Source organism: Helianthus annuus, chromosome 4 (assembly GCF_002127325.2).
Source record: "Helianthus annuus cultivar XRQ/B chromosome 4, HanXRQr2.0-SUNRISE, whole genome shotgun sequence".
Taxonomy (NCBI): domain Eukaryota; kingdom Viridiplantae; phylum Streptophyta; class Magnoliopsida; order Asterales; family Asteraceae; genus Helianthus; species Helianthus annuus.
In genome coordinates, this window is record NC_035436.2 from 136307681 (window position 1) to 136316585 (window position 8905).

At 38.2% G+C, this 8905-nt stretch overlaps 1 long non-coding RNA gene and 1 pseudogene across 1 annotated transcript; one reads left to right on the plus strand and one right to left on the minus strand.

The window, feature by feature from the left end:
• Positions 1-3523: 3523 nt before the first annotated feature.
• LOC110934880 lies at positions 3524-4885 on the plus strand (annotated as a pseudogene).
• Positions 4886-6213: 1328 nt separating this feature from the next.
• On the minus strand, positions 6214-7502 carry LOC110934879. Its single transcript, XR_002588700.2, has 3 exons — positions 7130-7502; positions 6542-6870; positions 6214-6430 (listed from the first exon to the last, which is right to left on the minus strand). It is a non-coding gene; the product is annotated as an uncharacterized LOC110934879 (long non-coding RNA).
• Positions 7503-8905: the final 1403 nt, after the last annotated feature.

Below are 8905 nucleotides of genomic sequence, written 5' to 3' on the forward strand. Positions count from 1 at the left end.
AGAATTAGTGGTTCTGAAGAATAAAAACCTGAATCCTACTGATCCTGATGTTCAAGTCACTCATCATCTGATGGATGTTGGTGAAAGTTACTATGATAAGGTTGGAAACCAATCAGGCATTATAAGCTGATGTCTTGACCACGATCGAAAGATGTGGTGGATTAAAAGGAAGGTTGGTCCTGTTGAATGGTATAAAAACCTAGCTCAGTTTCAGACATTTACAAAGGTGGATTTGACCATACTTTCAAATTCACCGTATGTGGATGATAAGCCGGGTGGAAGAGGATATATATTTTTCGAGAGACTCAAGAGAGAGGTTGCACGTGGATTTCCTTCTATGCACACTGCAGAATCCATTGTGACACCTGCTCCAGGAGTTAGAGATCCTCAAACGAATACGAGAGTGAAGATTGTTTCGTGGCCGCCAACTGACAAAGAGAAGACAATTCCGCTGGTCAAGAAGATTCCCAATGGTATTCTGAAGACCATGCACTTCTGGGAATACGATGAAACATTGGGGCAGGCATTGATTGTGTGTGAAGGTGATGTGAGCTTTCATTTAACTGATCCAGTAGATTTGCTGAATTTAGATAGAGAGAGTTTGGAAGCGCTAGCTCAAAATCAGATCAGATCTACCGAGAAGTACGAGGATATTGCTAAAAGTTGGACTACAGCTGTTGCTAGAGTTCTTCACATTAGTAAGAAAGGCTTTGGTGGTTACAAAGAGGCAGTGGAGGCAGTTAGAGACTGAAGGACCTTTATGCTATAAACCTAGGGGGAGATTGTTGGAACCTGAAGGTTTAAACATAGAGGGTTACCCATAGATCAGGGTTGATTATGTAACTTTGTTTTTATTAATGTTTTGGGTCGTGAATAGTGTTTGGGTCAATGATGGTTTCGGCTGGGCTTTAAGGGGGTTTCAGCCCACCTGTTTAGTATATAAGCAAACCTCATACATTGGTTTGAGGTTGATCAGTGTGTGGAGATCATAGCCAGCAGAAACCAAGTAGAGTTCTTGTATTAGTCATCATTCAATCGGTGAATGCAAGTTCTGGTTTGTGTTTGATTAATTCTTGTTTCGGTTATTAACATACTTGAATCATCTTGTGTTTGTTTTCCGCACTCACACAAGATTAAGTTTGATATCATTGAAAGATCCTTTACGGGCTCAGCATCAGCTAGATGCCAATTTTTGGGTGACAGGCTCATTTCTTGGCAATGCAAGAAATAGCAAACGGTGGCGATCTCCACAGCTGAGGCAGAATACGTTGCTGCTTCTGCGTCTTGCTCACAAATGGTGTGGATGCAACATCAATTGTAGGATTACGGTTTGGCTACTACCATTTACTGTGAATGATACTGTTATTCAAATTGTGAAAAATCTTGTCTTCCACTAAAAAACCAAGCACATTTACATTAAAGTCCATTTTATACGAGACTGTTTTGACAGAGGTCTTATCAAAATGGAGCAAATCGACATAGATGCAAATGCTACCGATTTGTTCACAAAACCTGTCAGTAGCTCAAAGTTTCAAGTGCTTGTGAATTTTCTGAAAATGATCCGATACACCGGCTGAGCATGTTTTTTTTTTGTTTTTCTTAGGTAAATTTGTTCATAAAGTTTTCTATTCTTAAGTAGTTTTTATTTATGCATAAACCTAGGGGAGATTGTTGGAACCTGAACGTTTATACATAGAGGGTTACCAATAGATCAAGGTTGATTATGTAACTTTGTTTTTATTAATGTTTTGGGTCTTGAATAGTGTTTGGGTAAATGATGGTTTCGGTTGGGCTTCAAGGGGGTTTCAGCCCACCTGTTTAGTATATAAGCAAACCTCATACATTGGTTTGAGGTTGATTAGTTTGTGGAGATCATAGCCAGCCGAAACCAAGTAGAGTTCTTGTATCAGTCATCTTTCAATCGGTGAATGCAAGTTCTAGTTTGTGTTTGATTAATTCTTGTTTCGGTTATTAACATACTTGAATCATCTTGTGTTTGTTTTCCGCACTCACACAAGATTAAGTTTGATATCATTGAAGGATCCTTTACGGGACTTACACGTATCATGCTATAAAGATTATGATTCGGAATGTCGACATTCTCTAATAAATATAGACTAATCGGATAATTGCATTTGGGTGTTTGGTGCAGTGGTGGTGCTTTGGACGGGTTGGGCCTTGTCGGGGTGCTTGGAGCTTGGGATTGTATGGATTTTCATAGGGATGCATCTTGATGTTTTTTTGTTTGTAGAAAATGTGTATAAGGGGGTAGGGGCGCTCCACTTTCTATCACTCACCACACCCAATCATTCTCCGCATGTCATCGAAATTGGTTCCATCACAAGTGATGGATTTTAGTGGAGGTGCCATCACTCACCACACCCATGATATCATGTGAAGGTGAAGGAAGCAAGGATGTTTGGGAAGAAATCTTCATGCATTGTCACCACCACGAGTTATCAAGTTCACGCGTTTTGGAATTGGGTGGCGGCGGTGTATCACGCTACACCACGCGTGACACATGGTTCATAACGGGGAGCCCCGACCCCCTAAGGGACTTTTATAGGGATGTATTTTGATGTTTTTTTGTTTGTAAAGAATGTGTATAAGAATTGTGAGATAATGAGTTTGTATAGGTAAAAAAAAGAATTTTTTTATCTAATGCCTTGATGGTTGCCAACATAATTCTTGGCCTTCACAAGTTTTCATAATTCTTGGCCTTCACAAATTTTCACCGATGAAATGTATCATGGTCCAACCGAGTTTTCCCCATTTAACGCCTAGAAGGGCATTGGTGTGTGGTGTGAAATGGTATGAATAAGGGATTACACGCAGTGGCGAAGCTTGAGATTTCTGACCGGGGGGTCGGAAGTCACCGGACCTAAAATTATACCTTAAAAATTATAAAATCGGGGGGTCGAAAACGTATATATCTAACAAATTCTATACGAAACGTACATACATAACACTACTGAGCGAAAAGTTCGGGGGGGTCGAAAACGTATATATCTAACAAATTCTATACGAAACGTACATACATAACACTACTGAGCGAAAAGTTCGGGGGGGTCGGGCGCCCCTCCCGGCCCCTTCAAAGCTACGCCCATGATTACATGCCCTATCATACACAGTCTTATTGGTTTGTTCTTTTAGATTAAAAAAAACAGTTTTTTTAAACATTACTTAAAACCTTAATAAAAATATTAAATTATAACTTTAAATAAGTTTTTCAATATTAAGATAACGTTTTCTTTTCATTTTGTTTCTAATATATTAAATGTGTAATCCATTACTCTAACTAGTGATAAAAAAATAATAATAAAAATAATGGAAGTAGTTACGATACCAAATTTATCGGTATTTTTAAAATTTCAAACTATATTAATAATATTTTTGGATTATTATGGGCCACATAATCAAAATGGCGCGTATATTTCAGTTGATTGAGGTACACGCAGCGCGTACTATATAAACAAATAGCTTCAAAATTACCCTCAATTTCTTCAACCTTTTTTCACTTTACGCATACAAAAACCCTACACTACATACGATATCAGAAGGTGATTGCTGGAGCAGCAGAGATGATGTGTGATCAATTCAATTCAGGTCTCTTGAAACTCGCCGCTGTTTCACCGGAATCCGCATCGGTTTCGATCTCCATCTCTGAGAATTTGGTAATTTCTTTGTTACTTTTGAACTATGTGTTAATTAGGGTTTTATGGTGTTTCTTTTGATCACAGCGTGTCAATATTTTATCAATATTTTGTTACTTTTTTGGCTGTTTTTATGGTTTATTTATTGATAGTGCTGACCTATTGCTATCTGTTTTTTCAGGCTGTAAGCTGCTCTGTGAATATCAAGAGTAATACTGTTGTAGAGTCTACTGCAAGGAGTTTCTGTCCAACAAGCATCAGGTCAGGAGGTCATACGGACATTGGACCACGCAGATCAAACGAAGACCAACATATCATGATCGATGATCTCTCAAAGCATCTGGGTGATGCTTACAAGTGGGGTCTCGCAAGTTCATTCTACGCTCTATTTGACGGTCATAATGGGTCCGAGGCAGCATTCTTATGTTAAAGAACATGCCATGAGGTTATTCTTTGAGGATTCGGATCTACCACAAGCAGCACCAACTGGCGCTTCAGATGCAGATGATTTGTTCTTAAAACAAGTGGAAGAATCACATAACAAAGCATTTTTACAGGCTGACTTAGCCTTAGCTGACGAATGCAGTGTGAGCGATTATTGTGGGACGACAGCTTTAACTGTTTTGATCGTGGGAAGATATATAATAATAGCCAATGCTGGTGACTCTCGTGCGGTCCTATGTAGGAACGGGTCGGCAACACAGATGACTCAAGACCACAGGGGGTCAACTTGTTTACAAGAAAAGGAAAGGTGCGAGAGGTTAGGTGGTTACTTTGATGAAGACGGGTACCTGAATGGTCAACTTAGTGTGACCCGTGCGCTTGGAGACTGGCACATGAAGAAGGATAAGTTGGTGATTGCTGAACCAGATGTGAGACAAATGGTGTTGACGGATAATGATGAGTTTATGATCATTGCGTGTGATGGGATATGGGATGTGATGTCAAACCAAGAAGCAGTGGCTCTTGTTCGGTGTCAACTAAGGCAGCATAATGACCCTCAACGCTGTGCAAAAGAGCTCATTGCTCAAGCATCATGCCTTCACTCGGCTGATAATCTAACTGCTGTTGTCGTTTGCTTCTCTTCACCCGCACTTACCCATGTTACTCAGACTCGGTTTCCAAATTCTAGGCTCTTTAAGAAGAAACCCTTAAATGTCTTATTGTAAAACTCGATCAAGCGATTACTCAGAAGAGATGTAATAGGATTCAATTCATTTATTGAAAAAATGAGAGTATTTTTATACAACAGAATTTTTGTAAGATACATTATATGATTATAAAGAAATTTTAAATTTTGTTCTTACTTTTTTTTAGTTTTATCTGCTGTTGAAGCAAAATCCGAAATCCGCTAAATCACTATACTAATGTTTGGGAGAACTAATGAGAATCGGATTCGGCTAAGAACTTTTTATGTAATTCAATGAAAGTCCATGTGATCTTTTAGCATTTGCCCATTCTTTTTAAGCTTTAACACCTTATTTGTTTGATTGTACCCAAATCTCAATTGCATGAATTATAGTTGTTTGGTTGGTCAAACAAGACAATCCAACGATTTTCAAAACGATTCAACTGTAATTATTGAAAATCTACACAAACTTGACGGAATCTACGATACCCAAGAGGGAGAATCGACATGTTTTTATCGGTCGTTTTATGATCTTAACAGATTTTTGCATTTCTTCACGGATCTTTGGTGCATTTTTTGCATTCACTTTTTAAGATTTAGGTTGGTGTCTGATTTTAAAAGAAAAAAAAATCAAATATAAAGCGGAAATGACTTGGTTCTGAAGGATCATTAGATGCTCTTATACAATATTGAAAATCTACACAAAGTCTGTTATTGTACTATAGACAAATGTAATCCTAAGAGAAAGATGTGCTTACATTGGTTTATAATATGTATAAACTAATTACCCATACCATCACGACTACGACTACGACTACAATGTCGTCTACCACTACTACTACTACCACTATGATTACCATGACGACGGCCACCACCACCCTCACCACCGCCGCCGCCGTCGCCATTGAGTTTACCTAATATTGGCTTTATAAAAAATGATCATACATGTCATTGAGTTTACCTAATATTTGCTTTGCTTTTATACTTAATATCAAATAGATGGAACCCCCACCGCGTTGCGGTTGGGGGCTTACAAATTACGAACGTATACAAACGCTAGATGGAACACCCCCCATCACGACGACGACTACGACTACGATGTCGTCTACCACTACTACTACTACTACGACTACCACTATGATTACCATGACGACGGCCACCACCACCCTCACCACCGCCGCCGCCGCCGCCATTGAGTTTACCTAATATTGGCTTTATAAAAAATGATCATACATGTCATTGAGTTTACCTAATATTTGCTTTGCTTTTATACTTAATATCAAATAGATGGAACCCCACTGCGTTGCGGTTGGGGGCTTACAAATTACGAACATATACAAACGCTAGATGGAACCCCCCCCCCCCCCCCCCCCCCCCCCCCCCCCCGTGTTGCAGCAAATAATCAAGTTGAATTAGACAAACATACAGACATGTTTCATAAGGAAAACAACTAATCAAACAGTCGGTCGACCTTGCTTTGCAGAAAACATCAAAGGTTGTCCTCCACTTGAGGCAACAGGTGTGTGCATCTGTGAGACAACATGAAACTGAGAAAACAAATTTGTTGCTTGCACGAATGACGGTGCATTGACCTAAGACACGCAAACTGCGCCAAGTTTTGCATCAAAGAAATAGTAATACTCGGTACCTACAAATAACCAAAAGTCACGATTAATACCGTTAAGTATAATTAGATTGCACAAATTTAGATATTAATGCAACTCTAATAGAAAAAAATATAATACATAAAACACCTAACATTTTATCAAGATGGGTAACAACCACCCAAGCATCCAAAGTTTTCAAAGTACATTCTCTCTTGTTCTTTTTATTGTCACTGAGGCATTTGACAACATCTAACCAAATTCCTTGCAAGAAAAGCATATATTACAATTGTTAAATCCATTGGTTATAAAGACCGAATCTATTTATATATAGATGGAGATTGGGCGTATTTGTTGACCTTGCTAAACTTCTTTATTGCAGGTCCCATAGTAGATGCAAGACCACTTATAGATGTCAGAGTAGCCATAATTGAGTTTTTGTTGATGTCATAACCCCGAGCTCTAAGAACCCCATACAATTCCACTAAGAAAAGATAAAAAAAGGTGTAAAAGACGAAACCAACCTACATTAGGTTCATTTATATATTGCAAAAAAAATATATCTAAAAATTATAAAAGGTATCTGTTCCAGCGGGCTGAATACGCTTGTTAGCCGCTTCCACAATTTTATTCACTACTTCAATAGATTCAATAAGAACCAGACCAAAACTAAAACAAAAAACAATGTCAAAATGAATGTTTTCTTATTTATTAATTTAAGCTAATTATAAAAGCATCATCACCTTCCAATCAGAACTCCCCAATCCTTTAAGAAGAGCTGGTGTTATGTTTCCACTTTTAGAAATATAATAATCATCTGGAGCTGACGTAACTTGGGCTCATCATGCTATACTCCTCTGAAAAAATCAAAGAACCTAATGGATCCAACTCAACCTTGATTGCTACGAAAGATTATTATATTCTAGTCTAGTTTAGAAAGTTTTGTTGCAGTCGATTCTTCTATCATTAGACTTTTAAGTCATGGAAGTAGTGAAGTGGTTGACCGATTCAGATAAGGAACATCTGGATTGAGATCATTAGCATAAATTAAACATCCTTTTCGGGTAGCTGGAATAGCGAAAGGACCAATACCTGCAAACATGTCACATATTATCTCTCCTTGGTCAAACTTGTTGATTGAAAACATAATCTCTTCACATCCTATAAGTATTAGGGTTCATTATGTAATTAGTATATAGTTAGTTATATGGCGGTTATGAAGTTCGGGGACTAAACATGACAAATCAGAAGTTGAAAACTACTTCCCCAATTCGAAAAGGTGTGTAACAAAAGGATGCGACGGTTCAAGACTTGTGGCTACGAATTGACATACCTCTTCGAGAATCATTATCAACCACAAGATCAAAAGACATGACTGTTCGTGAAGAGACACGTTTATTGAATTCGCACATCTTCAATTAGTATAAATAGGGTTAGGATTTCTATTGTAAAAACAACTCTCTTATTCATTCACTTGTACATATTCACAATTTGTATTCATTCAATCAAGGTTAGTTTGTGTTTATTCGTTCATTGTGTTTTTCATTATTCGTTAAGAAGATTCTGGGCAACAGTGGTATCAGAGCCTAGGGCTCAAATTCGTTTCGGGAAGATAATCATCAGGCGGGTGGTTGAATTCCCTGACAATTCTGATCACGCAGGAGGCGTTGATTGGGTTGTTTTTCGTTAAGTTTTAACACCAATCGCATCAAGCGGGTACGATTGTTGTTCGTTCATAATCGTTCATCAGGAGGGTGTTCGAGTTTTTATCTGATCATCACTGAGGGTGTTCAGATTCTAAGTTTTTTTTTTGTTAATTCAAATCACGGCAAGAGGCTACGATTCGGGTTAAGAAGACGGAAGCAAATCTGAGAAGTTTGTATTCCGGTTTAAGGTTTGAAGAAGCAATCGCAAATCTGAGAAGTTTGGGTTGTTTGAAATTTGCAAAAGACACAAAATCTGAGAAGTTTTGTGATATTAAAGCATCAAGAGGGTGTTCGGTTGAAAAGTTTAGTCACAAATCAAGCGGGTTTGGGGCTGATTTTGTTTAGAGAGTCGCGAATCAAGAAGAAGAAAAAACGCAGCCAAGAGGGTTGTTAAGAAAAGTCAGAAAACCGTACGGAGAATCACGATAAAGAGAAGTCAGTCGGTTCGCAAATTCCAGGTTCTACGTTCTATTTTTTTCTGGAATTTATATAAGGTTTAGAAATTGTTTTGATTCCACGTTAGAAAGTTAGTGTGAATTTTTTTGGAATCATAGACTTCGGTTTTAGGAGAAAATCAAAGTTTAGAAAGTGAAAATTGTTGGAAAAGAAATTATGGCGGATTCAGGAGGAGCCTCTCCGTCAAACGCGGTAGTAATTAGAGAGGGTAGTTCGTTCTCCCAGTTTCAGTGTCCTATTTTAAAGTCTACAAATTATACGGTATGGGCAATCCGTATAAAAACCATTTTGAGGGCAAACGGTTTATGGGAAATGATAGAACCAAAAGAAAATACGCAAGCGGATGAAAAGAAGGAT